This window comes from Schistocerca cancellata, chromosome 1 (genome assembly GCF_023864275.1).
Source record: "Schistocerca cancellata isolate TAMUIC-IGC-003103 chromosome 1, iqSchCanc2.1, whole genome shotgun sequence".
NCBI lineage: Eukaryota > Metazoa > Arthropoda > Insecta > Orthoptera > Acrididae > Schistocerca > Schistocerca cancellata.
The window spans coordinates 141,001,133-141,022,998 of record NC_064626.1 but is presented as its reverse complement, the minus strand read 5'-3'; the positions used below and the strand labels follow the sequence as shown (position 1 = coordinate 141,022,998).

General features: G+C 45.4%; 1 protein-coding gene across 1 annotated transcript in view; it reads right to left on the bottom strand.

Annotated features, from left to right (window-relative positions):
* The window catches only part of LOC126106589 (uncharacterized), a 486,316-nt gene that overhangs the window by 138,316 nt on the left and 326,134 nt on the right, over positions 1–21,866 (bottom strand). The gene's annotated exons all lie outside the window — the stretch shown is intronic.

Below are 21,866 nucleotides of genomic sequence, written 5' to 3'. Positions count from 1 at the left end.
GTCAAGTCGTTGATTATGCAGCCTTCAAGAGGGACATCACAGCCTACGATCCAGTCTACAGTACGTGATCATATTATTTCATATCCCTACAAATTGTTACACGCAGATATTTATATGAACTTGAGGCGTAGCGCCGTATACCGATCCTGCCTTGGAGGCGGTTAAGTGGAAGATGTGTCTCAGAGCTGGATAGTGACAGATGGTGACGCGAGACTGGACGCGCACGTAGTTTATGTATCAGCCGATAGAGGACAATATTGGATAGTTTCGACTGTACCCACTAGAGTGCACTAAAGTAATAGAATGTTTTTCATAAACTGTTTTAGTATTTTCATAAAGTGTTATTATGTCTTTTTGTGTATGTAAAATGTTATAAATGATGCGTGAGTGTAGTTTAAGGTTAATATGAAGATAATTGTTTAACGAGTTATGTAGTAGGATTTAGTGTGGGAACATTTCGAAGATGTCTGGATATGGACAAAGGGGGTTTTTGTAGAATAGATTTGTAAAGTAAGTTTATGGTAGAGGGAAAGTTAATTCAGGTATAAACAACAATAGTAAATAACTTTATGCATAAGCAAAACTTCAGCATATTAGATAATTACGTCGGTAAAAAGTGCAGTCGTTAGGTTTACTATTTTGCGATTGGTTACTGATGAAAAGCGCAGACTGACGCGGGAAAGTGTTGTTTTGCTATTGGCTGTTGAGTAAACTGATCAATGGTAAAGCAATATTCTTCGCGCGCCTTTCTCTGCTGGTAGAGAAGACATAGAGTATTCTAGAGAAGAGTCGGAGCCTAGCCATGAAACAGTTCGGACGTGTGTAGTAGTAGTTCTGATGGAAACGATAAGTTGCCCGATCTAGCAGTGTTTCATACATCAAAAGTGTGGTAAAGTGACAGCATAATTATTCCGATGGGCGTGTAGAAATTTCGGAATTTGTAAGTGAATTTTGTGACGAGAAAAGACATATATTCCTCGTGGCGTATTAAGCAGGTCGGTGGCTAAAAACTGTAACTGCATTTGGTACCGACAGACTTAATATTTGGCGAGCATTATCAATCAAAAACAATCAGTATTTTGTAGCTATTACGTTTTCGGGAAATGCAACACCATAAACTTGCTAACGTGAGTGAAAGGGATTGCGAGTGACTGTGTTAAGACTAGCACAGGCTTGGCAGTGATACTTGGTCACCTAAGTTTCAGAATATAGTAATTGAGGACAAAATTTCCAACCTTTCATTTCATGTAAAACCTTTCTCCCGAAACGTAGATTAGTGACTTTAATTGCAGCCTGGTTCACGTCGAAGTACAGTAGGTTTCGCTCGGCTTCCCTACTGATGATATGCTGAGACAATGTTCACAGGTAGGTGCAGGTTCGTCGTAAAGGGACGGAAAGAACCGAGCCGGCGCAAGCTGACTGATTTCAGCTAAGAGTGATTGGTATTGTAGCCACAGGACACTACGTTTCTTTTTTTTTAAGTATTCAGTTTTACATTCCGAACTTTTACAACAAGTTGCCATTCTCTGCACCACTTCAAAAATATTATCGAGATTTGACTTGACATTTATGCGGCTTTTCTTTGGTAGTACTTTATCAGTAGATAGGCCAGAAACCTTGCCATACCGAAGCACCCTTATATACGAAATTTGGACATAAACAAAAGGTTTCAAACACGACCGATTACCAGAGCTCTACAAAGGTAGAGAATTCTTTGTTCTACTACTCTGAGTTGCTATTTCTGGTGCGCCGCAGCGCGCAGTTTTGTGCTCGCGCCACCTGCTTAGTCGACGCGCACCGTATCCTGTGCTTGCGTACTTTCTGTCTGTTTACAAGAGTAGTGAGGTGCACCACTCGTTTGTTTCTCTGTGGCGTTTGTTTGTGGGGGCCATCAGTCTCAGAGGGACGTAAACAAACAGCAACGCTTTGCGACTCCCACTCTAAAAGTGGGGCGGCATATGACGTACTCCAGCATGAGTCAAGCCCATATGGTGGTCTCCTCGTCCGTTTAGCCTTCCGGATTATAACTCGATGTTTACTAACTTTTAACTGTCGTTTACGTTGTCGTTGCTCGCCTAGTGGTTTTATAATAGGTGACATATAGGGTGTTTCACGTTCGCTTTGTCTTGCATGACGCTAGAACCTATGCCACTGTGGGCAAACCGTGACTCACTTGCACGATTTTCGGGCCCGTTGCTCGGACGGCGTGGCAGGTGGGATATCGTTTTCGACCTAAGTGGATGAGCTAGAAGAGGAAATGGATAGACTACCGAGAACTTCGTTGCACCATTTAGCAATTCTACGCGTGTCTCACAAATAGCTGCCCACACACTCGAACCTAAATCTTACAAAATTACAGCAGCCTAAATTCACGTATTGTTGCTCGACGTTAGTACTGCAGCTACATCTATCTTATCATGAAAAACACGTCCTAATACTGGTACAAGCGCAGTGTTCTGCATGGAATAACGGAAAATATTTTCGTGTGCCACTAATTCTCTGAAAAAGTTTCCTGTTTGTTCTTAGATCTGTAAGCAGTAACGGTTTGGCGGAAAATAGATACGTTATATAATCCGTGTTGCACTAATTGCGCACCACACTACTGTCCTCACATCGTGCACGGACTGTTTATGAAGCTGATAAACGACGATCGTTCACAGGGTTCACGTACCTCTAAAAAAAGGAGCAATATTGCTCGATCGATCTCTCCACCATGCATAGATTGCAAAATCCATAATATGAACGGGTTACAGTCGATACACTCCCATCTTTCTGTAAGATTGTACGCTGTCCAGGCACATTAATGTGATCACCGCCCCATGTTCGACGTCGACATGCAATATAACTACTCGCATACGACAGGTGGCAGCACTGGCTGTGCATGGTGTATAAAGAGTGTCCGGGGGACGCGGTAAACTGTACAGTCGTTGTCACAATGCGGGAACGCAGCGATTTATCTGATGTCCAAAAGGTGATGGTCTTTGGTTTTTGGGTCAAGGATGAAAGCATTTCCAAAATGCCTAAGTTCCTAAACTGTTCGCATGCCACCGTGGTTAAAGTATACCGTGCATGACAAAATACACTCCTGGAAATGGAAAAAAGAACACATTGACACCGGTGTGTCAGACCCACCATACTTGCTCCGGACACTGCGAGAGGGCTGTACAAGCAATGATCACACGCACGGCACAGCGGACACACCAGGAACCGCGGTGTTCGCCGTCGAATGGCGCTAGCTGCGCAGCATTTGTGCACCGCCGCCGTCAGTGTCAGCCAGTTTGCCGTGGCATACGGAGCTCCATCACAGTCTTTAACACTGGTAGCATGCCGCGACAGCGTGGACGTGAACCGTATGTGCAGTTGACGGACTTTGAGCGAGGGCGTATAGTGGGCATGCGGGAGGCCGGGTGGACGTACCGCCGAATTGCTCAACACGTGGGGCGTGAGGTCTCCACAGTACATCGATGTTGTCGCCAGTGGTCGGCGGAAGGTGCACGTGCCCGTCGACCTGGGACCGGACCGCAGCGACGCACGGATGCACGCCAAGACCGTAGGATCCTACGCAGTGCCGTAGGGGACCGCACCGCCACTTCCCAGCAAATTAGGGACACTGTTGCTCCTGGGGTATCGGCGAGGACCATTCGCAACCGTCTCCATGAAGCTGGGCTACGGTCCCGCACACCGTTAGGCCGTCTTCCGCCCACGCCCCAACATCGTGCAGGCCGCCTCCAGTGGTGTCGCGACAGGCGTGAATGGAGGGACGAATGGAAACGTGTCGTCTTCAGCGATGAGAGTCGCTTCTGCCTTGGTGCCAATGATGGTCGTATGCGTGTTTGGCGCCGTGCAGCTGAGCGCCACAATCAGGACTGCATACGACCGAGGCACACAGGGCCAACACCCGGCATCATGGTGTGGGGAGCGATCTCCTACACTGGCCGTACACCACTGGTGATCGTCGAGGGGACACTGAATAGTGCACGGTACATCCAAACCGTCATCGAACCCATCGTTCTACCATTCCTAGACCGGCAAGGGAACTTGCTGTTCCAACAGGACAATGCACGTCCGCATGTATCCCGTGCCACCCAACGTGCTCTAGAAGGTGTAAGTCAACTACCCTGGCCAGCAAGATCTCCGGATCTGTCCCCCATTGAGCATGTTTGGGACTGGATGAAGCGTCGTCTCACGCGGTCTGCACGTCCAGCACGAACGCTGGTCCAACTGAGGCGCCAGGTGGCAATGGCATGGCAAGCCGTTCCACAGGACTACATGCAGCATCTCTACGATCGTCTCCATGGGAGAATAGCAGCCTGCATTGCTGCGAAAGGTGGATATACACTGTACTAGTGCCGACATTGTGCATGCTCTGTTGCCTGTGTCTATGTGCCTGTGGTTCTGTCAGTGTGATCATGTGATGTATCTGACCCCAGGAATGTGTCAATAAAGTTTCCCCTTCCTGGGACAATGAATTCACGGTGTTCTTATTTCAATTTCCAGGAGTGTAGCACTATCTAAAACCGGTGGCAAGGCAACTATGGGACAGTGCTGAACAAAGTCTGTGGATATGTGTACTGGCGGATAGATGTGCAACTGTTGAGCAACTGACCACCCGGATGAATCAAGGGGCTGCCAATAGTGTCTCCTCAAAGACAGTTCAGCGAACGTTGCTGCTTATGGACCTCCAGAATAGACGCCTGGTTGATGCAATCATGCTCATTGCTCCTCATTGGCGACGATGACTGGAATTTGCACGCGTCTACCGTGACTGGACATCCAATGAGTGGCTACAGGTGACTTTTATAGATGAATCACGTTTTATGCTCCCTCAGATAAATCGCTGTACACATGTGCAGCGTGAAATGTTTGAAAGCAAACACCCTGCAATAATCTTCGAGAGTCCTGGCCAGAGGGCATTCCCTAGGTGATATCGTGATTATGGAAGGCACAATGGATAACAGAAATATGCATCAATCCTTGGGGACCATGTCTACCTCTGCATGTCGTTTGTTTTTCCTCAGCACGATGGTATCCACCAGCAGGACAATGCAATGTGCCACACAGCTCGCTACGTATCTGCGTGGTTCCAAGAACACAAGCATGAGTTTGACTTTGCCCCTCGCCTCCAGACTCCCCGGATTTAAACGCAATCGAGAATGTGTGGCCCGACTTCAATGGTCTGTTCGCGCCATGGATCCTCAGCCGGGAAATCTAGCGCAACTGGCCACGGCATTGGAGTCTGCATGGCCCAACATCCCTGTTGGTACCTTTCAGAACGTCACTGAGACTCTTCATGCATCTACTGCAACGGCCCTTGCTGCAAAATATGGTCACATTAATGTGACTGGACAACGCAGTTTGAGTTTGTGCACAGTTTTGCGAGCATATTTCTACTGGCACATCAGTTTCAGCTGGTAAATAGCGAAACCATTTCCCTGGAATTAATTCCAAAGCCTCTCTTAGCTCGTCTAGTTTGGATTAAAACGATACTATACCTGCCAGACGTCGATGATACTGCCGGAACGTCACCGGTGATCTGATCCGGTTTCCCCGGTGTCGGTTCCAGGGCAACGCCCGAGACAATGGTTATGTGCCCTGCAGTATAACAACACAAGCCATCTGAGCTCTCACCAGTGTAAGAGATTTGCACTGATGAGCCAAAACATTATGACTACTGTCCACCACGAGGTTGAAGGCCGCCTGGTGGCGTTGCGGTCACGTGATGCTGTAAGGAAAGTGTATCAGCGGAGCAGAGACGAATGGAGGATCATTCGAGAGACGAAACGGGACGCAAATGGGGAAATACACTGCCTTTGGCGATTTTTGAGGAGTGCTGCTGTCGTCAGCACACGTGGGGAGTGGTAAAGGACTGTCATAATGTTTACTAGACCTCATCTGCCGTAGTACATTCGTTAAATACCACAGGTTCATTGGAAGTACAGGCGAGAGTGCTCCTTAGCATAATATCGGGGGTTTGGAAATGAATGTCGGGGATTTAAGGCTTTGTGGTACTTATTACATTCAACTTACAATTATAAACAATACCTCAAATGAAAGAGCAACTCACATAGTTTTGTTTATATACCTGTACGCACGGGCATACACTGTTTCCTGTGTCTTCCATTAGAAAGAACTAGTAGCAAAGATGGCGAGTAGTGAACGAAAGCTTTCTGTATGTTACAGTTTGCAATGACTGGAGTTGTTGTTATAGTGCAACGTGCGTTCTGTATTAAGTTTTCTGTATTAAGTTCCTTCATAATCCTCAAGTGATAACATCCGTAGATGTATAACCAGTTTGAAGACACCGGCTGTCTTTGCAAGGGAAGGTTACGGGGCGACCAAGAGTGGCTGAAGAACGTATTGATCTGACGCCTTGCGACCTTTACCTTCCACCACCACGTCCTTATCGTTTCCAGTTGTTAGAAGCTGCAAAGCCTGTACTCTACGGTTTATGTGCCAGCTTTGCAATCTAAATGTTTCTCCATAGAGATGAGGATTTTCTATAGCGTGTCTCTTTAGTTATGAATCAACATTTCACCTAAGTGGAAATATCAACACACATAATATGCGCGTCTGGGGTCAACCCATCCCCACGTCGTTGCACAATTGCAACGAGACTCTCCTAAATTGAAAGTTTCTTGTGGCATACCCTGGCAGGAGATTTATGGGCGTTTCTCTTTCGGTGGAGCAACTGTGACTGGTGCGTCTTCTCTTGATGCGCTGGAACCATGGCTCTTTACTCACTTGAAGGAAGCTGAACTACAGAACATAATTTGGCAGCAAGACGGTGCACCGCCTCACTGGTATAACACAGTACGCAATCGGTTATGCGACGCTGTACCCGACCGCTGAAGTGCCCGCAAAGAGCCTGATGACAGAGCTTATTTCGCATGACCTCCATGTCCACCTGATCTGACGCCTTGCGACCTTTACCTTTTGGGGCTCATAAAAAATCATGTGTATGCGCTGTAAGTGGGCTGTTTATGTTGGTAGAGCGCTCTGTATGAAAATGACTGACTGTGCTGTGTGCAGTCTGTGGCTGGTTAGCATTGTTGGAATAGTCGCTAGTGTTGGGCAGTTGGAGGTGAGCCGCGAGCAGTGGTGGATGTAAGGAGAGAGATGCCAGAGTTTTGAGATGTTAATATGAGGGGACGATCTGGACGTGTGTCCGTCAGAAAAAGGAAATTTGTCAAAAAAAAAATATATATATATAATGACTTTTGAACACTATTAAGATAAATACATTGTTTCTTCTCTATCAAAATATTTCATATGCTAATTATATGCCTATCAGTAGTTAGTGCCTTCAGAAGTTGGAATCTTTTATTCAGCTGGCAGTATTGGCGCTCGCTGTATTGCAGTAGTTCGAGTAACGAAGATTTTTGTGAGGTAATGGTTTATGGAGGGTATAGGTTATTGTTAGTCAGGGCTTTTCTTTTGTAGGATTATTGAAAGTCAGATTGCGTTGCGCTAAAATATTGTGTGTCAGTTTAGAAATGATTAAAATAAGTAAAGAGAAAACTGAGTACGTTCAGTTTTACGCAGCTGTTTCTGTATCAAATAACGTAGAAGTTTACCAGCACAGTCTTTCTTTACATTCAAAGGGGAAGTTTCAACGCATCCGTTGCCAACTAACCTACCCGACTTAAGAAACACGATTGAAGCAGTTTTTACAAAAATTACGAGTACTCCGGACACACTGATCAAAGTTTGGGAAGAAATCGCCTGTAGACTCGATGTGTGACATGCGATGAGTGGTGCTCACATTGAACACTTGTAAGAAAAACTGAGTTCTTCTTTCCCTTGACGTACTACTTATATTTAAGGTTGAATAACAAGTACATTACTAGAACAAAAGTAGTGAACTTGTTATTCAGCTTTAAATATGGAATGGTTCTGCCACCATCGTTGTAGCTCTGTCGGCAAATCTTCCACTGGTTCCCTCTTAGCTTGCTTCACAGAGCAGTCAGGCCTCCGGCCTTCATATTTTTGCCGCTTACTAGTGGTTTCGCCGTCTTTCGACCACTTTCCACAGATACTCACGACAGCTGCGCATCTTATTCATTTCCGAGATGTGCGTTCCTAGGCGCTGTGCCACAAGAGCCTGTCTTTTATCACAGTTACTTATGTCTGTGGGTACCCCAATTTTCGACCCATTTGTCTGTGATATGCTCATATAGTTTCCTTACCTCCTCAGGTGCCTACAACGCCGCCAGGCAGCATTCAGTTTCGCGATGGACAGTGGTCATAATAGGATAAGTCAAAAACAGTCTAGATCGCGATCGTACTTTATTAAAATGACCGGTTTCGGCCTATACTTAGGCCATCTTCAGACAGCACCATCACTTGAAGTTGACAATGCGTACAACAGCCAGTTGACTGAGGTCAACTAACTGTTGTACGGATCGTCAATTTCAGCTGATGGTACCATCTGAAGATGGCCTAAGTATGGGCCGAAACTGGTCATTTTAATACACTAGCATCGCGATCTAGACTCAGTTCAGCAGTTTCAGCAACTGACGTCGATTGGCTGTTGTACGCATCGTCAACTTCAGCTGATGGAGCTATCTGAAGATGGTCTAAGTACCATCGCGATCTAGACTCTTTTTTCACTGTTTTTAAAGATTACAAGATCGCTGCTTCCTGAAAATTTACCAAATATTTTGAGTGGTAATAATGTTTTAGATCATTAATGAATGTTTAAGTAATGCAGCTGTCATATTTCCAGTCGAATCCATCTCACTGAGTGGCATTCCAGCAGAGGTAAAATTAAAATCAGCGGTAATGAGGAAGTAGTACGTCATAATTGTCCACCAGCTCTAGGCGAGAGGACACTGGTCTTATATTCGATAAAGCCGCAGTTCAAATTCCCTTCCAGCCACACAGATTTAAGTTTTCTGTTGTTTCTCTATGTAAGCATGAGTTCCGTCTCTAATCACCCCTTCGTCCGTGGGGCATTTAACCTCACCTCCTTATTCTTACTTGTGACTCGCATCTACTGGAATTCCAAAAATTCTATCCCGAGTAACTAGTAATGGCGACAATTCTTACCATTTGCGTATGAAGATGAGTAAATTAAAAAGTCGATACAACATTTTTCTAATGTATTACAGAAGTATCAAATTTACAATGACATCATTTTTATTGCAGTCACGCTTTTTTTCAGTGCATTTGCTCCACCGTTGCAAAAGTTTTACAATGTCCTCAGGAAAAAGCTTTTCGGTTGAGTAGCAAACCTCGTATGCATCGTTTCCTTCAACTGCTCATCGGTGGTGGTTGATGGCCACATAAACAATTTTTAGGTGAACCAAATGGAAAACCTATGTATGATGCTCCAAGACCTCGAACGATACGTCAACTCGCGTTGTCATGCAGGAAAAAGAACGCAGTTTGACAATAGACCTAGGAGTTTGTTTTGCATTAGAGGCTTCAAGTCGTTACCAAGCTTACAACTCAAATGTGACTGTTTACTGCTGAGCCCTTTTCATGCTAATGTCCAATATGCGACCCAAAAACCTACGAGCATCAGTTTTCTTATAGAGGTTTGACCCTTGAATTTCGTTTTGGTTGCAGATCCGAGATGTTTCTATTACATCCTCTAGTGTTTGTTCTCTTGTTCAAAGTAGTGGGCCCATCTTTTATCTCCAGTGGTGATTATTTTCAAAAGTATTTCACCTTCATTAGCACGACGGTTCAGTACCTGCTGACAGATTCTCACACAATTACGCTTGTGCTATTCATTGATTTGTTTTGGGACCCAACTCACAAAATTTTTAGTAAAGCTAAATCTGTTATGGATGAAATATACGTAGAATCTCGAATAATGTGCCACTTCATCAAAATTTGGTTACTCAGAATCATGTCAGTGTTAGCGGATGTGACTAGCTGTCCTTCCTCGGCCTTCACGCTAGTTCTCTGCGTTTGAATGATTTAATCGAACAGAAAGAACTTTTCCGTGGTGGCACATTACCTCCGTATTGTGCTGGAAGTCTTCTATGTACTTCACTTCCTGTTACACCTGCAAATTACAAAAGCGGACTACTCAACGCTCTTCATCATTGTTGCAAACTCGAAGTGGTGAGGACATCTATATTTAGTAAGAGTGCAAATCGAACGTATTGTAACACCGCCTAAATCTTCACCAAGCCAAGAGAACGGTTTTGTCTAGTGGCTGGCGAGCATGCTAAGATGTCCTGCCAGTCTAAAGACACAAACGGAAGTACAGATACTTATTGACTGATACACTAGTTCATATCTTCATGATGAATTTAGATACGTGATAAAGGAGAAGGCTGTAAAGTTGTCCCAGAGCATGCCATCTGGCATCTGACCGTCACCTTTGAGCTACAGCACCACACTTTCCCATGGTCTGGGCGCCTGTCAAACGCTGGTTACTGGAGATACCGGGCTGTTATGCGCGCGTGACAGGGCTGATGGATCGCCGAACCGGATCAGCAGCGCTAAATTACGCCGCAGCCGTCACTGGGCCCGAGAGCTCGGCAAACAGAGCCAGCGGCAGTCACTGACACTCGGGTAACGAATCGTGTGTTCCTTTGTGCCCTTGATCTAGTGCCGCTACTGTAACCCTCCAGTGCCGAACGAATGTCGTTTGCCAATCAGAATTTTTTTTTAATCTCCTAAACCACAAATGAGTGGTATTCGACACCGATGCTCTTGTCTTCTCTAGGCGGGACATGGATGTGTGAGGAAGGTGACTGCTGGTGTGGACATCTGCTGGAGGATACCGCTTTCAAAATGTGAAAAAGTCCTACTAGGGCATGAATCGATCTTGTCTTTAAGCTCACAGTGGACTAGACCAGGCGTCATGACAGGTTAAGGAGGGGTTGAGATAGCACAGCAATCAATTAAATATTTGTGTTGTTGTAATGATACTCAAAAATAATAATGAAGCGCACACGACTGATCAGTGTAAAACGACACTGACGGCCAAAAATTGCAACACCAAAAAATAATTAATACAGAGTAATGTAATTTCGGGAATACATTTGCCTAGATACCACATTTAAGTATTAACATTGCAATAAGCGATTGTAAATGTGAAATGCTCGTAAATTAATAACCGATGTATCCGCCAGAATGTTGAATGCAAACGTGCATGCATTGTGTTGTACAGGTGCCGGATGTCACTTTTTGGGATGGCGTTCCACGGCTTATGCTGTTTGTGGATGATGCTGGAGTTGTCATCCGATGATGTGCGCGACTGGAGGCAGATCTGGTGATCCAGCAGGCCAAGGCAACATGTCCGTACTCCGTGGACAATGTTGGTTTAGAACAGCGGTACACTCCTGGAAATGGAAAAAAGAACACATTGACACCGGTGTGTCAGACCCACCATACTTGCTCCTGACACTGCGAGAGGGCTGTACAAGCAATGATCAAACGCACGGCACAGCGGACACACCAGGAACCGCGGTGTTGGCCGTCGAATGGCGCTAGCTGCGCAGCATTTGTGCACCGCCGCCGTCAGTGTCAGCCAGTTTGCCGTGGCATACGGAGCTCCATCGCAGTCTTTAACACTGGTAGCATGCCGCGACAGCGTGGACGTGAACCGTATGTGCAGTTGACGGACTTTGAGCGAGGGCGTATAGTGGGCATGCGGGAGGCCGGGTGGACGTACCGCCGAATTGCTCAACACGTGGGGCGTGAGGTCTCCACAGTACATCGATGTTGTCGCCAGTGGTCGGCGGAAGGTGCACGTGCCCGTCGACCTGGGACCGGACCGCAGCGACGCACGGATGCACGCCAAGACCGTAGGATCCTACGCAGTGCCGTAGGGGACCGCACCGCCACTTCCCAGCAAATTAGGGACACTGTTGCTCCTGGGGTATCGGCGAGGACCATTCGCAACCGTCTCCATGAAGCTGGGCTACGGTCCCGCACACCGTTAGGCCGTCTTCCGCTCACGCCCCAACATCGTGCAGCCCGCCTCCAGTGGTGTCGCGACAGGCGTGAATGGAGGGACGAATGGAGACGTGTCGTCTTCAGCGATGAGAGTCGCTTCTGCCTTGGTGCCAATGATGGTCGTATGCGTGTTTGGCGCCGTGCAGGTGAGCGCCACAATCAGGACTGCATACGACCGAGGCACACAGGGCCAACACCTGGCATCATGGTGTGGGGAGCGATCTCCTACACTGGCCGTACACCACTGGTGATCGTCGAGGGGACACTGAATAGTGCACGGTACATCCAAACCGTCATCGAACCCATCGTTCTACCATTCCTAGACCGGCAAGGGAACTTGCTGTTCCAACAGGACAATGCACGTCCGCATGTATCCCGTGCCACCCAACGTGCTCTAGAAGGTGTAAGTCAACTACCCTGGCCAGCAAGATCTCCGGATCTGTCCCCCATTGAGCATGTTTGGGACTGGATGAAGCGTCGTCTCACGCGGTCTGCACGTCCAGCACGAACGCTGGTCCAACTGAGGCGCCAGGTGGAAATGGCATGGCAAGCCGTTCCACAGGACTACATGCAGCATCTCTACGATCGTCTCCATGGGAGAATAGCAGCCTGCATTGCTGCGAAAGGTGGATATACACTGTACTAGTGCCGACATTGTGCATGCTCTGTTGCCTGTGTCTATGTGCCTGTGGTTCTGTCAGTGTGATCATGTGATGTACCTGACCCCAGGAATGTGTCAATAAAGTTTCCCCTTCCTGGGACAATGAATTCACGGTGTTCTTATTTCAATTTCCAGGAGTGTATGTGGGCGAGCGTTACCTTTTGGATAACGCTCCCTAGAATGCTGTTCATCAGTGGCAACACCACAGGTCGAGTCACCAGGCTGACATACAAACTTGCCGTCAGGATGCGGAGGTTAACCACAAGAGTGCTCCTGGCGTGCTTGACCATACTCCAGGAGAGGGTCCTTTGTGTCTAGCACGCTGACAGGTTCGTTGCAGTCCCTCAACTGACCTCCGAATCAACACACGACCATCACTGACACCGAGGAACGACCACCTTTTATCATAAAACCCAACAGACCTCCACCCTGACCTCCCTACGGCGATGGTTTGGGGTCAGTGGAATGCACGCTACTGGGCGTCTGGCTCGACTCTGTCCTTGAAGTAACCGATTTTTAACAGTTCCCGTTGTCACTTTGGTGCCAAATGCTGCTCAAACAGCTTTTGCAGATTCAGTGCGATGCACCAGAGCCATACGACCAACATGACGGTCTTCCTTCTCTGTGGTGACACGTGGCCGTCCGGAGCCCGGCCTTCTTCTGACCGTACATTCCCACGACCACCGTCCCTAGCAATGATGTACAGTGGCCACTTTCCTGCCAAGTCTTTCTGCAGCATCGCAGAAGGAACATCCAGCTTCTGGTAGCGCTTGCTACACGACCTCGTTCAAACTTAGTGATGTGTTGATAATGGCGTCCTTGTCGCCTTGATGGCGTTCTTGACTAACATCTACTCACTACGTTCAATCTCAAAGGTAACTAACGCCCACGACCGTAACAACGTGTACTTCAGTCAAACATGATTTTCATCCTGACTGGCGCTACTAGCGACTGGTGCGAAATTTGAGTAGACAGCATTTTGCAGATGTAGAAACACGCCTACCAACTTTCCTTTATGACGCACAACTTCTTCTTGGTGTTGTGGTTCTTTTTCCCTCAGTGTCGGTGGCGAAAGTGCCTCCATACGACATAGTTATTACTGGACTGGGACACAACGCTCGGTCAATCAAGAAAAATCACGCACGTTACGGAACACATACGCAATAAAAATAACCCATGTAATTGGGAACGTGCGAGAGAGAGACTGTCCAATGGCGGTAGAATGTGGCAGATTACCTCATCGGCAGCATAGCGGCGTCGATAGTCCGAACGTGATCAAAATTGCGAGTTGCCACTTTAATTCAGGATGATCCAATTGCACAACTACCTTGTACCTTGTAACTAGATCTCCCCCCCCCCCCCCACCAAAAGAAATATGTTCAAATGGCTCTAAGCACTATGGGACTTAACATCTGAGGTCGTAAGTCCCCTAGACTTAGAACTACGTAAACCTAACTAACCTAAGGATGTAAGCGTAGGCTTCCGCGGCCGTTGTCATCTTCAATAAAATTCTTCAGGGTATCAGACCGCATCGTCATAATTTAAAATGCGCCAACGTTTCGGTCAGCGTTGCAGCTAGCCTTCCTCAGGGCCTTACGTTAAACTGCAACGCTGGCCGAAACGTTGGCGCATTTTAAATTATGACGATGCGGTCTGATACCCTGAAGAATTTTATTGAAGATAACCTAAGGACATCACACACATGCAAGCCCGAGGCAGGATTCGAACCTGCGACCGTAGCAGCGGCGTGGTTCCGGACTGAAGCGCCTAGAACCGCTAGACCACAGCGGCCGGCCTAGATCCCTCCAGACAAACAATCTTTTATAGAGCTTTTAGTGCCTGTTTCATCATGATGCTTAAACAGTAGGACCATGCGGTCTGGAGATCGACTCCATCAGCCACAGGAATTCGTCTTCACGGTAGGAGATCTCGTGTCCGAGTGGCGCAGAGCTCTTGCTGTAGTCGTTATTTAAAACCCAGGATTTCGAAGAAAATGGCCTTTGGCCAGAGCGCTCTATTTTTCGCATCAAACGTAACTGTGCACAAGTGCACAGTGTTGGATAGGTTTCTTAGTTGCGTTAGACTGCCAGACACTGATTTCTTCTAACGGCCAGAAATGGTTCTCTGGCACCTCTTCGGAGTATTTATGCGGAAGAACTGTCAAAACTTACCACAAAGGGCTTCCTTACAACATTAAACGCCACCTTAGCGAAAATTACTAACTTCTGAATCTCTTAAAACTACGATCGCCAAATATTATGGAAAATGCCTCTATACTATCTAGCCAGTATCTTTCGTTCGCCCTCACATCTCACACAAAATCTTGAAACTAATTACAATCAAAATTAATTGCACTGTAATCAATACTACGAACAGCCACAAGTTTTTTCTAAATGATTTTATTGTACCGTTACTAGTATCGGACCTGAACCCATCGTCAGGCAGTAACGTTGATTTCTTGGCAAGTTTTATATTTGTGTGCTACAATATAACAAAGTTTTTGTGATTACATAGTTTACAAAAGGTTTAACATTGTATATAAGCTCTACTTACTTCATATAAAAGCTCTCATTTACATATTATAAGAGACTAGTTTGATTCTCTTTTTCAGTCCACGCTGATCCATGAGCTAAACTAAATACAATATGGTGGATACATTTGTTTAAATCGGCTACTGATTTGATGTGCCAAAGAACATGATATTTGTTCAAATGGGCGTGCTTCTGGAGCTACTGCAAAGATATTTCTTTGTGATACAGATCATTTTAAAGCTACATACTTAATTATTTAGATTCGAAAGTTAGTGATAACGACCACTGAAGAATACCCTCTCTGTCAATTAATTATTATTTCTATCACTTCAAATTATAAGAATTGTGTGATATTAGGGTGGTACATTCGGTTTTTTAATTCATCATTCAGCATGGAAATATACCTCCAAAATTTCGTACAACTCTTATAATTTGAAATGATAGAAAAAAGAATGATATTCTTCATTGGTCATTTCTAGCACCTTTAGAACCTAAATAATTAAATTACAGCTTGAAAGTGATCTGCGCAATGAAGAACTATCTTTGTAGTATCTACAGAAGTATGTCACATCTGTACTCATATCATGTTCTTTGGTACATCAAATCAGCAGTCAAAGTAAAACAAATGTATCCGCCGTATCGTTTTTTTTTTATGTTTGGGGTTAAGAGAAGAAAGTGTGTATAATAACTTTAAAACCAAGAAATGAGTTTGACATTTGATTGCAGGAAGTCAGTGCTAGTGTTATCTTTGATTTTTAACAATTTTGAGGAGAACAAAGGAATGTTTCTCAGAAGAATATCTTTCTTTCCATAGAGAACTTGCAAATTGATTTACTGTGATTTAAAAGGATTACATTTTGAAATTTTATTGCACAGACGTTCTGGATGGAAGTTCTGATAACGGTCGCAAGGTTATTACAGAAATTCTGTGAAGTTTTATTTCAGACACTGCACTTGGATTGATGGGAAGTTATGTGCTGTTACGACAAAGGGTCGATATTTTATGGTAATTGACCTCGAGAAGCTTCAAGTATAATTTACCGATTATTTAAGATTTACTCTAACGTCTTCTTGGCATTCTGCAGTGTCTTTAATTGAGGGGATTTTTCAAGATTTCGGAGATCGATTGAAGACGTAAACCCATACAACTGGCGAGCTCCAAGAGCCGATTGCGTGGCAGTGTCACGTGAATATTTCCAAAAGACTTGTGGCTGGTTGCACTATTTCCTACAATGTAATTTACGAAAACAGCTGCGGTGGTCACTAACCATAACGTATAAAAAATCGGCAGAATTAATTAGACCATAAAAGTCAGTGTGCTGGTCAGATAATATTTTATTAAAACTGACTACCGGTTTCGGTTTCGCAGTCATCATCAGATCTAAAAATTTTCCAGAGTCACGTTGTTGCGTAGTCAGTACTGAAGTACTAACTACGTGCCTACGTGATACTGCAAAAGTTTTAGTACGAGTACATCAGGACTGACTATGCACCTAGGTGACACAGGCAAAATTTTATATCTGATGATGGCTGCACTGCCGAATATCCAATTTTAGTAAACTAATGTGTGATCAAGGTATTGACTTTCAAATTTAATCCGATAGAAGGCTGACCGGTCTCCTTGGGAGGTACAAACTGCCTCATTCCGTTAAAATTAATTAATGTATTACTATCACTGCAAGCCCCATAGGCTTGTTAATCTCTAATTAACCTAATTCTAATGTAGCGATAACATTTTCCACCCCTGGTGATAACGACGTCACAAACATAATGGCCAAAAATTACCGGACTCCTAGTTCTGTACGTTCCGAAGATAACTGTGTATGTAGCGCATGGCGGAGTGTGGGTTGACTTGAGCTTCATGACTTTCGGAAAACCTACGATACAGTCCGCGCTGTCTACAGGTACACATCATACATGCATACGGGCATACGGACTGTGCGAATAGACATACGATGTGTTACACGCATTACGTAAGCGCTGAATCCAGAGTTAACGCACGGGGGAGGCAAGCTCCGGTCGCCGCATCCGCTCTGGCCCATTGTTCAGACTTTGTCACGTGGCAGATCGGTTTTTACCCGAACTATGTGAGTTAGGAGCGGCCTTGTAAAGATTTCCAGGAAAAAAATTGTGCTATTGAGGTCTTCAGACTAGTGCATCAGCAGCGTCTACCCACGGAGCCGTGGTAAATTCAAATTGAAACATTACGAAGTAACGGCAGTGCATCATCCTACTAAGTCAGACGCTTTTTAACAGGTCCCTACGAGTAAAAGTCGCCAAAATTTAATTAATTTTCGGCGATCGGATTGTTTAGTTAGTAGCAGAGCTCGCACCCGTCATAATGTTTTGGCTCGTCAGCGTAAATCCCGCGTAATGACCACAGCGCAAAGACTAGGAGACATTCGGACCCACGCAGAATCGTACCGAGAATCGCTTTCCCCTGTAAAACCAGAGTGTACACTAAATACCATCCGCCACACACTGTGTCGTAGCTTAGGGATACAGATGTTGGTATAGATGTAGGTGTAGATGTAGATGAAATGGCGTAGCATTCCATTATGTACTATAAACAAATACCAGATACTCGTATCTGTGGCAGTTGTAATGCGTTCTTAATTGAAATTTGCGGAACTGCCGAACCTAGCAATTCTTCCCAATTGCTAAATATGTATGAGAACTGGACATACATCTTGATACCTTTCTCCCCCCTCCCTCGGTTCAGGAGGAGGAGGAGGAGATAAGTGCTTAACGGCCCGTCGACAGCGAGGTCATTAGAGACGTAGCACAAGCTCGGATTACGGAAGGATGGGGAAGGAAATAGGCCGTGCCGTTTCAAAACCCTAAATCGGGATGGTCGGACACGGGTTTGAACCATCGTCCTCCCGAGAGCGGGTCCAGTGCGCTAACCACTGCATCGCCTCTCTCGCTCTCCCTCTGCCCATCTCTTCCTTCGCTATGTTCTTCACCCCTCTCTGTCCAATTCCTCTTTCCTCTCTCCCTGGCCTTGAATCTTATTTACTATTATAGCCAATGCAACCTTGATTAGGAACTGAAGTCGCTTAAAATAAATGGGTAAATCGGTTGGAATCGTTGGTATACGCTGTATGAGAGACTTCTCCTGTTGCTGGTTCGGTACGGGCAGTAGCTCCAAGATAGCATTTCCCATAGTTTAATCTGCAAACGGGCATAATTACAAAGTTTCGGACGTTTCAGATTCCGTAGTAGCATTGTAACCATAAGCCCACAAGCCATAAATACAACGTTCTTGTTTTCTGCCAAAACCGACTGCGAGGAAGACAACGAAACATCACGTAGTTATGTGTGCAATTTTTATTTAAAATTATATTTAGGCAGAAAGACTGTGCATGGGAGAAACAATTTGTCTAATGGTTTAAATGCCCAGCTATCGTTATTAAAACTGACTGCGAGCAAGAAAACGAAATCACACGCTACAGCGTTGCGCAAGATTCTCTTTCTCGCAGTCGTTATTAACGGAAGAAAATAGCCTATATTCACCTGGATGTTTGTTAGAACAATTAAAGCAACAAATGGAAATTCTACAACGTTCCGTTTATTTTGGCACAAAACAGTGTAAACAGGTGATAGTAAAGTAGCAATGTAAAGAATACAGAACGCAATCAACAGCAAGATGCGTATCCCCAGTGCATCCCAGACATGCTCTATAGGATTCCAATCTGGAGAGCGAGCAGGAAACGCCTAGTGTGGAATATATTCCGTTTCCATAAAGAAACATCAACCACCCGTGCTCTATTAGGTCGAGCATTATCGTCTGTCAGTAAGAAATCTAGCCCCACAGCGCCTCGCAACAACCGCGCATGAGATTCCATCACCTCACGGTACCTGACAGCAGTTAAATCTGTACAATTTCATGAAAAGGTGTTCGACTGGTCAAAATAATCCCTGTCCACACCATTAGGGATCTTGCTCGATATCGATCTCTTTCCACAATGTTTTGGTCCCTAAACCGTGTTCCACGTGCCGTCCAGTTGCGAATTCGTCGATAATCACTCCCGAAACCAGATCGGCACCCATTCGCGAAAGAAACATTCGCCCACCGTTCGACCGTTCAAGTGACATGGTGACGGCTACTTCTAGACCTCCCCTTTTTTGAAGACACGCCAGAGGCAAACAGGCAGCAGGTCTACAACAATAAATAACACTCTAGTGAAGCTTTCAGTGCACCGTTTGACTCGATACAACGCGTTCAGAGGATGCTGCGAGGTCAGATGCCAGTTGTAGCGCAGGAGTAAGGCAGTACCGTCGTCCCCTTACAGCCAAATAACTGTCCAGTCTTTCTGTTGTCACACGTTGTCGGCCCTGTCATAGTCTCCGGGATACAGTTTTGGCCTCCATAAACTGTCGCTACATCCGAGAAACAACAGAACGATTCGCATTAGGCCACTGTACCACATCAGTTTGCGACTCTCCTGCTTCCAATCTTCATATGGCCGTTCACAGCAGAGAGTCTGTTGGCGTCTTCTCTGTGCCATGCTGCACCGTCTGTGACTGTGTGCACAGCGATTGTGGATGTGGGACTACCCTGCAAACACTGCCCCGCTTGATAGGTGCCTTGACGTCGTTGCTGGCGTGGTTGTCCGTTGATCGGAAAGTTATCTTCCGTACAGAACACGATCGTACGGATATCTGTTGACATTTTGTAAGATTATATCGTGCATTAGACACAGGGCGGGGATACAGCAGTTTCTTGTTTTTATTTTCGACACCAGTGTAGTTGTTGGATGTAGGAAGCGTTCGCTGAAGGACAACGTTTCAGGAGTACGTTGTAAACGAAATTAACACCGGAAGCTTCCGTGAGTTTTCGGAATTTAGCCCAATCGACACACACTGATTCTGAAGCCGTGCTTAAAATGATGGGAGGACTGATCATGGTGCCAGACACAAGACTGAGGAAAATTATCTCAGTTTCCCCTCTCCTGGCTATGCATTACTTCCAGATTTTGTCTGCATTATACTCTGTATTATGGTTGTTCAACCTCGAGAGACAGAATTTACCGATAAATCGACCTTGTCGCCAAATTCCTTGAAAGAACTTTCATAAATCTAAGGAATCCTATGGAGTTTGGTGCACTCTATAGATTGAAGCGATCATCATGGCAAATCTACCCGCAAAGCTGTATAATTCCGACACAGCGATTGTCTTAAACATTTTAATTCCAATTGTTACGTTGATTATTCGAATAATTTCGCTGTTCTACTCTTCACAACACTTCTTTGTTTTATCAACAATGCGTAATATATTACAGTACACGAATAAGTTACAAATATGAGGTCAAGGATGCACAAGTATTTAACTTTCGCAAAAAAGTAGCAGTTTATCGAAGCCTTGGCTTGGGAGTGAAAACGAAAAAAAAAAATGTAACGAAAAGTTTGTGGATTTTGTCATCCACGCTGTCGAAAATACTGAAGCAGGAAGATAAGATGCTGAAAAAGTGTGATAAGTGAACGCAGGGAGGTGAGTTCCCGCCTCTAGGAGAATGCTTGTTAGACTACGGAGGAGGAGGAGATTTAGTGTTTAACGTCCCGTCGACAACGAGGTCATTAGAGACGGAGCGCAAGCTCGGGTTAGGGAAGGATGGTGAAGGAAATCGGCCGTGCCCTTTCAAAGGATCCATCCCGGCATTTGCCTGAAGCGATTTAGGGAAATCACGGAAAACCTAAATCAGGATGGCCGGAGACGGGATTGAACCGTCGTCCTTCCGAATGCGAGTCCAGTGTGCTAACCACTGCGCCACCTCGCTCGGCGTTAGACTACCTTATACAGTGTAAAGGAGAAAACATACGTGTCAGAGGTTAAGTGTTTAAAAGCAAAGCCTAAGCCATTAGCTGTTCGTATGGGCTTGAAGGGTTCGCCGCTAGTGAGGGTGGTTCACCAACTAAGAATGAGACAGTTTTGTTTATAAGAAGATTTGTGGAGAAAATGCGAACGTTATGTCAGCAAGGAAAATGAATGAAATTTAAGTTTTCTTATGTGTTCTCGCAAATTTTCTATACGTTTCGCATTTGAAATTTTAAAAACAAATGAAAAATAATAAAGCAGGTTAAAAAACGACTTTCTGTTAATACGAGTTATAAAACTTTCGTTCAGCTTCTCTTTCCAAAGAAATAAGTGCGTTATTGAAACAACAGCATTGTTTTTTAACCCATACTTTTATTTCGACTTTCTCTCTGATTCCTTCCTGATCAGTAATACTTCCTTTAACTCAAATACTCAGTTGCACGAACTTTTTGTTACGCCCCTTGAACTTCATCTTATCGAGAGTCGACGATAGCAGCAAATAACCACATGCATACGAATTAAAGCTGGTGATATAAAAGGGATTATGTCTAACTGTTTCGTTGCTTCAACCTTGTAGTTAACAATGAAGCCCCCAGAACTGTCTGTGACGGGTATAACGGCCGCTAGTCCATAAGTGTTGCTCATGTTTCGTGTCGTTACTAGGTCTGGTCGGCTATATGAGGGGCGTCAACACCGTAGATGTTGAGCGATCCCTGCGAAGGACACGGAGATGCCGCGTACTGGTGTGAGGCGGTGTTATCAGTGTTCGGAAGGGGCCTCACTGTGGGTCTCCATTTGGCCGGATGGTCGACTCGTGCAAAATCCACGTTTGTGGGGCATTCGGATGTGAAAGTCGTCCCATGTTGGACCGCATGAGAACTTGAGGGCAGGCGCACACATCGTCAAGGTTCGGGTTGACAATGTGTGAGCTGCACAG